Source organism: Chlorocebus sabaeus, chromosome 8 (assembly GCF_047675955.1).
Source record: "Chlorocebus sabaeus isolate Y175 chromosome 8, mChlSab1.0.hap1, whole genome shotgun sequence".
Taxonomy (NCBI): Eukaryota; Metazoa; Chordata; class Mammalia; order Primates; family Cercopithecidae; genus Chlorocebus; species Chlorocebus sabaeus.
Window position 1 is genome coordinate 52,505,979 of NC_132911.1, and position 7,886 is coordinate 52,513,864.

General features: G+C 47.1%; 1 pseudogene; it reads left to right on the forward strand.

The window, feature by feature from the left end:
* Positions 1-3,323: 3,323 nt before the first annotated feature.
* On the forward strand, positions 3,324-6,867 carry LOC103236763 (large ribosomal subunit protein eL29 pseudogene; annotated as a pseudogene).
* Positions 6,868-7,886: the final 1,019 nt, after the last annotated feature.

Here is a 7,886-nt window from a genome sequence, read left to right on the forward strand (position 1 = left end):
AGAGAGGGACTCCACTGCTCGCCCACATCCACACCCCCTGCCAGAACCGAGGAAGGGCATTTTAATATAAATTCCTGCTCCCTGAAAGCTTCCAAAGCTCACATCGTTTTCTCTCACATCAGAGCAAAAAAACTGCAAGTAAAAAATCCCAGGGTAGCAACTGTAAGGGATTAATTTCCCCTCTCTTTTGGCCTTCCCACCTCCTCTAAGGGTTAAGAATGTGGAGGAAGAATCTCTAGACTTGGTGTCTGTGCTTGGTGGGAACTATTAAATTACGGCGGGATGTTTCTGATTAGAGCGAAAGCCGTGCCTGTGCGCGGCCCCGAGAGCCACATGTGCCCGGCCGGCTGCCCCAGCCCCACACTTGCTCGTGGGGCCCCTCCGTGGCACCGACGCCGTGTGGGTTTTTTATGTTGAGCGCAAGGATGGGAACTCGTGCTGGCAAGGGAGAAGGAAACAGGCAATAAAACGGAGAGCTGAGCGGCTTACTGGAGCCAGGACGCTGGGGTCGGCTTAATTGCTCTGAAATGAAAAAGATTCGGGGGTTTTTGTGAAATCCCATAGGCACACTTGCCAAGCCTCAAATATTAGGTTGAATTACAGTTTCTAATCCCTCCCCTCCCCTAGTCCTGTGCCTTATTTCTCCTGGAGGTTTTGTCCCCAGCTTCTGGGCCTGAGAGGGGAAAGGTTGACAGGAGCGGGTCTGGGCTCCACTGTGAGCACAGAAACACCGGCGCCAAGGCACTCTCGGGACCCCCCGGGGCTGCGGGGCCCTGCGGGGACAGCCCCAGGCCCGGAGCTGCAGAAACACCTAGACCCCGTACCTCCTGGAACCACGCGTCCATGTGCACAGACATTCCTGGGGGCAGGCTCCTGTCCTTAACAGAGTCTCAAAGGAGTCTTCAAAAACAAAAAGTTTACAAGCACTGATAGGGAAAACAGAAGGATGATAACACAGAGAGGGACTTTCCCGGGAGAGGACGGCTTCCAGGGACACAGAAAGTATGGGCAGGTGGGCGGGGCGGGGCGCAGTCCCGGCAGGGCTGGCGCGGGGAGTCCCCAGACCCCCCAGCCGTGGGAAGCACCTCCCCCATTCACGCCGGGCAGGACACCGGTCAGGCTGGGGAGGCAGCTCAAGGGCCGGCCGGGGAGTACGGGACTCGACTCGGGGGCCTGCGGCAGGAGCCAAGCATCGCCGCAGGGCAACCAGCAGAACTGAGGGGGAGGCGCGGGGGCGAAGGCTGGAGGGAGCCGCGTTGAGGGCAGGAGCCCAGAGCCCCCTAGGGCAGCGCCGATCTGCCCGCCGCGTCCAGACGAGCTGGGGCTCCCTCCGTGGCCTGCGCAGTCAGGGTCGCCAAGCCGCCCGGAATGGCTCAGGCTTCCAAAAGGAGCAGGCGCCAAAAAGAACTTTGCCCGCCGGGTGATGCAGATGATGAAACTTTCCAAAATGACGCTGAGAGCTGAGTATGTTCCTTTCTACTTAGGATGGGAAAAATTCAGTAAGTTACAGTTTTCAATAAATCTCTCAGAAGAGTGATAGGAAGATGGTGAGAATATGGACGACATGGTGTGAAGTCAAGGAAATTTTGGAGGCCGTCCATTTTAATATGTAACCAAAATGAAGCAGGTCCGTGTTTAAGCTGTCACGTTATCCTCAGCACCAATGAAGAGGTGCTGGGTGGGTCTTTTCTTTCTCTTTCTTCCTTCCTTCCCTTCCTTCCTTCCTTCCTTCCTTCCTTCCTTCCTTCCTTCCTTCCTTCCTTCCTTCCTTCCTTCCTTCCTTCCTTCCTTTTTCTTTCTTTCTTTCTTTTTGCTTTCTTTCTTTCTTTCTTTCTTTCTTTCTTTCTTTCTTTCTTTCTTTCTTTCTTTCTTTCTTTCTTTCTTTCTTTCTTTTCTTTCTTTTTCTCTCTTTCTTTCTTTCTTTCTTTCTTTTTTGTCTTTCTTTCTTTCTTTCTTTCTCTCTCTTTCTTTCTTTCTTTCTTTCTTTCTTTCTTTCTTTCTTTCTTTCTTTCTTTCTTTCTTTCTTTCTTTCTTTCTTCTTTCTCATCTTTCTTCCTTTCCTTCTTTCTCCCTCCTCCTCCTCCTCCTCCTCCTCCTCCTCCTCCTCCTTCCTGAGCTAGGCTCTCACTCTGTGGTTCAGACTGGAGTGCAGTGGCATGAACAGGGCTCTCACTGGGCCCTTGAACTCCCAGGATCAAGTGATCCTCTGTCCTCCCCTTCCCCAGTAGCTGGGCCTACAGGCACATGCCACCAAGCCCTGCTAATTTGTAAATTTTTGTTGCCATGTTGCCCAGGCTGGTCTCAAACACCTGAACTCAAGTGGCCCTCCCACGCTGGCCTCTGAAAGTGCTGGGATTAGAGGTGTGAAGCACCTCTCCTTGGCCAGTGCTGGATTTTCTGGTTCTTGGTTTACAGAGCAGGTGACTGAGGGTGAGCTGAATTCGGAGACTTGCTCATCCCTCATACTCACACCTGTGACGGAGCTCACGGTGTCTTCCCTGACAGGACATTTATTTGCATTGCTTTTAGGTGGTGCTCTGTGACCCTGTCTCAGGCACACCTGCCTGAGCCAGGGTCGTGATTCCAGTCTCCTCACCTCCTGATTCTTCTTGCCTTCCTGACGGCCTGCCTGGCTTCCTGTCTGTCTGTGTGCAATTGTATGTACAGGTCCTCTCTAATGACCCTGTGTGGGCTTTCTGTGGCTCAGGTGGTGGGTGTAGGGTGTGCTGTTGTGAGAGTAGGCTGCTTTAGAAGTAACAGTGCCAGGCATTCAGGATGCCCTGTCCCCCGAGGAATAGCAAGGGCCCACCTACCCCATCGGGAAGCACCTCTGTGGCTGACAGACGGAAGCTGGGATCTTGAGGCACACGGTCTTCATGGTTGTGTAGGGGCCATCAGTTTCCAAGTACCCGGTGGTCTACCATGAGAACAGCAGTGGGTCCTCAGGGCAAGAAGAAGCCAATGGGACATAGAGAAGCAGGGAAGGCAAGTGGGACGGTGGGCTGCAGAAGGAATTCGGTTTCCTGAGCCCTTGGAGGAGTGAACCATCTACCCCAATGGCCTCTGCCCAGACCATTGTGTGGCATGAGGAAGCAACTTTCCACACAGCTTCCTCTGGGAGAAGCAGGTTTGTAGGCTGCTCTTCAGAAGAACAGCATCCATTGGGGGGCTCTGTGGGCCTCAACCTCATCACTGTCCACCTGGTGACAAGGGCTTACTGCTCCTCCCTCTGCAGCTGGGTGGAGGGAAGAAACAGAGAAATCAAACCCACTCTTGCAGACACACCTGGGCTGATCCACAAGTGTCATTTGATTGCAGCCTCATAAAAACGTTCCCAGATGCTAATTATTACTCTCATGTTTTTTTTTTTTTTTTTGAGACAGAGTTTCACTTTTGTTGCCCAAGGTGGAATGCAATGGCGCCATCTCAGCTCACTGCAACCTCTGCCTCCCAGGTTCAAGCAATTCTCTTGCCTCAGCCTCCTGAGTAGCTGGGATTACAGGCACACGCCACCACGCCCGGCTAACTTTTTGTATTTGTAGTACAAACGGGGTTTCACCATGTTAGCCAGGCTGGTCTTGAACTCCTGACCTCAGGTGATCCGCCTTCGTCAGCCTCCTAAAGTGCTGGGATTACACGCGTGAGCCACCGCGTCCGGCCTCTCATTCTTTTAAATGAGGAAATGGAAGTCCAGTAATACATTAGTTAACAGTAGCTGTTGTAAAAAATAAACCACCAAATGTATAAAGATTTAAAAATGACAGGCAGGGCACAGTGGCTCATGCCTGTAATCCCAGCACTTTGGGAGGCTGAGGCAGGTGGATCACGAGGTCAAGAGATTGGAGACCATCCTGGCCAACATGGTGAAACTCCGTCTCTACTAAAAATACAAAAAATAGCTGGGCATGGTGGTGCATGCCTATAGTCCCAGCTACTCTGGAAGCTGAGAATTGCTTGAACCCGGGAGATGGAGGTTGCAGCGAGCTGAGATCGCGCCACTGCACTCCAGCCTGGTGACAGAGAGAGACTGTCTCAAAAAAAAAAAAAATACATATATATATATGTATATATGTGTATACATACACACACACACACACACACATATAAAACAAATGTTTATTTCTCATTCATTTAAATTTCAATGGAAATCTCAATGAGTGTTCATTCTCAACTCTCTTCCAGGGCACAGCTCAGGGATATGGTTCTATGCTCAGGACTTGTCATTTTCCATAAATTTGCCGTGCTTTGTCCCCCTGGTGAAGTTGATTTAAATTTGGTGAGAATGGCATTTTAGAATTAGAGCGAACCATAGCAACAAATGGTCCAAGTCACGTATTTTATTGAATAAGAAACTGAGACTTAAAGAGATTGGGAGGTTAACCAAAATCTCAAAATTAGGTAATATAAAAAGTAGGTCATGCATTTGGTTTTACAGACACATACAGATAAGGCTTTTTTCCTCCTCAATAAATTTAAAAACAAAGTACAGATTAAACTCAGCTCCCAAGTGCAGACATAAAGTGTGGGGTTCAAAGTTCTTCTACAAACCTTGGTTTGAATATTTTGGCAAGGAAAAAAGAAATGCATGTGGTTCTGGTAGCAATGTCTTTTGAGGAGTAACATTAGGCTTCTTTTGCAGCCCCCCACTTAAATTTCCATCTTTCTTTCAAAATATTTGTTCCTCTTTATTGGCTTACAGTGTGTTCCCAATAGGTGGCAAGTGAGGTTTCCTGATTAACCATCAAAGGGGTGAGCTTGATTATATCTTATTTTTGGTATTTCCCATATTCCCAATAAACATGTAGTGTGAGGTTAGGACAGGAAGCAAGGACACAGACGGTCTGCAGACCCTCATAGGCTCTTGAGTGTGGCAGGTGGGACCCTGCTTGTAGGATTAGGATGCAAAGGGCTGGTTATAAGAGAAGAGGAAAGGAGAACAATGGAGAAAGGTGAGTCGAGATAGTTGTAATGCAGATAGCACATGTAGGGAGGGGAGGAAGGCGTGATGGCTATATTTCATCTTTTGATTCACTTCTCTCTGAAGCTGAAGAATGATATCAACTCTCTCCTTAGGAGATGAAAATCCAGCTTCACCATCTCCATTGCAGAATGTCTGCTTGTCTCACTAAGTGGACTTCCATATGTGGTGTGGATGACATGAACTGCACAGGGCTAGGGGCTGACCAGAACAAAGGTCAGATTCTAATCTTCAAGCATCATATTTATCTTTTCACCACACCCTTATCTTCCACTTCCTTCCACCAAGTAAAGGGTAAAAGAAAGAACAACAACAAGAAAAACTGTCAACAGCAATGGGGTGTGATCTGCAATAAAGCCCTGAAAACCTTCATTTGCTGATATCAATGCATTCAGGACAAAAACCATCACTGCTCCTTCCTGATTGGCCTTGAGATCAGGCAGGCAGCCCTGACGAAACCCGAACTAGTGGGGTCAGGAGACACACACAACATGTTGAGAAGATTGTTATCAAAATGCAACGTATGGGTGGCCCCTTTCTCTTTTGGTTCTAGGCACTTCAGGAGCCGTGGCTTAAGGTGCAGACATGGCCAAGTCCAAGACCCACACCACACACAACCAGTTCTAAAAATGGCACAGAAGTGATATCTAGAAACCCTGATCACAAAGATACAAATCTCTTAAGGGGGTTGACCCCAAGTTCCTGAGGAACATACGCTTTGCCAAGCACAAGAAGGGCCTAAAGAAGATGCAGGCCAACAGTGCCAATGCCGCGAGTGTAGGTGCCGAGGCTATCAAGGCCCTTGTAAAGCCCAAGGAGGTTAAGCCTGAGATCCCAATGGGTGTCAGTCGCAAGCTCGATCAACTTGCCTACATTGCCCACTCCAAGCTTGGGAAGCGTGGTTATGCCCGCATGGCCAAGGGGCTCAGGCTGTGCTGGCCAAAGACCAAGACCAAGGATCAAACCAAGGCCCAGGCTGCAGCTCCAGCTTCAGTTCCAGCTCAGGCTCTCAAAGGTGCCCAGGCCCCTACAAAGGCTTCAGAGTAGATATCTCTGTCTGCCAACGTGAGGACAGGACTGGTGCTACCCCCGCCCACACCCGGGCTGCCATCTGCATGGGGCTGGGGTCCTCTTGTGCTATTTGTGCAAATAAACCTGAGCCAGGAAAAAAAAAAGACAACATGTGTTGTATGCTTATTTTATTTGTACATAGAATAAGTCGAGGTTTGCATAATGATTGTTTAAAGTGAGATAAATAATGTAAAAAAAAATAAGTCATTGGTTTTGGACAATATGTTTCATTCCTGTTTAGTTGTTTGTAGTTGCCAAATCTACAAAAGTGCAAAACTTTAAAAAACCCTGGTTAAAATCTCCTGGAAAACATACAATCTTCCAGAAATTCCTCTGAGTTTTCCTTTAAGTTCGACAACAAATGGAAAGAAGTTGATCTGTTGTCCTTCAACCCACGGTAACAAAGGTGGAGGTGTAAGTTTGTAGTTTGAAGAATTTCATTCTTATCAATTGTGTCAAGCAAAGTTGAAATAAATTACATTAATTTTATGTAAATTAGTTTCCTGAGCTCTTTTAAAGTCTTGAGTGATTTTTTTTTTTTTTTGTATTTTGTACTTTTTTTCCTTTTGTTTCTCTCATTTTCTCAGTTTTCTTTTCTTTTTTTTTTAAATTATACTTTAAGTTCTGGGATACAGGCTGGGCGTGGTGGCTCACGCCTGTAATCCCAGCACTTTGGGAGGCCAAGGCGGGTGGATCACGAGGTCAGGAGATCGAGAGCATCCTGGCTAACACGGTGAAACTCTGTCTCTACTAAAAATACAAAAAATTAGCCGGGCATGGTGGCGGGCGCCTGTAGTCCCAGCTACTCGGGAGGCTGAGGCAGGAGAATGGTGTGAACCTGGGAGGTGGAGCTTGCAGTGAGCTGAGATCGTGCCACTGCACTCCAGTCTGGGAGACACAGTGAGACTCCGTCTCAAAAAAAAAAAAAAAAGTCTGGGATACATTTACAGAACATGCATGTTTGTTACATAGGTATACATGTGCCATGGTGGTTTCCTACACCCATCAACCCATCATCTACATTGGGTATTTCCCCAGTGCTATCCCTACTTTAGCCCTCCACCTGCTGACAGGCCCCAGTGTGTGATGTTCCCCTCCTTTTGTCCATGTGTTCTCATTGTTCAACTCCCACTTATGAATGATAACATGCAGTGTTTGGTTTTCTGTTCCTGTGTTAGTTTGCTGAGAATGATGGTTTCCAGCTTCATCTATGTCCCTGAAAAGGTTATGATCTCATTCCTTTTTATGGCTGCTTAGTATTCCATCATGTATATGTGCCACATTTTCTTTATCCAGTCTATCACTGATGGGCATTTGGGTTGGTTCTAAATCCTTGCTATTGTGAATAGTGCCGCAATAAATATATGTGTGCATGTGTCTTTATAGTAGAATGATTTATACCCCTTTAGACATATACCCAGTAATGGTACTGCTGGGTCAAATGGTATTTTGGTTCTAGATCTTTAAGTAATTGTCACACTGTCTTTCACAATGGTTGAACTAATTTACACTCCCACCAGCAGTGTAAAAGCTTTCCTATTTCACCACATCCTCTCCAGCATCTGTTGTTTCCTGATGTTGTTTCCTGTTGTTTTTAATGATCACCATTCTAACTGGCATGAGATGGTATCTCACTGTGGTTTTGATTTACATTTCTCTAGTGACTAGTGATGATGAGCTTTTTTTCATATGTTTATTGGCTGCATAAATGTCTTCTTTTGAGAAGCGTCTGTTCATATCCTTCGCTCACTTTTTGATGGGATTGTTCATTTTTCTTTTGGAAATGTGTTTAAGTTCCTTGTACTTTCTGGATTTTAGCTCTTTGTCAGATGGATAG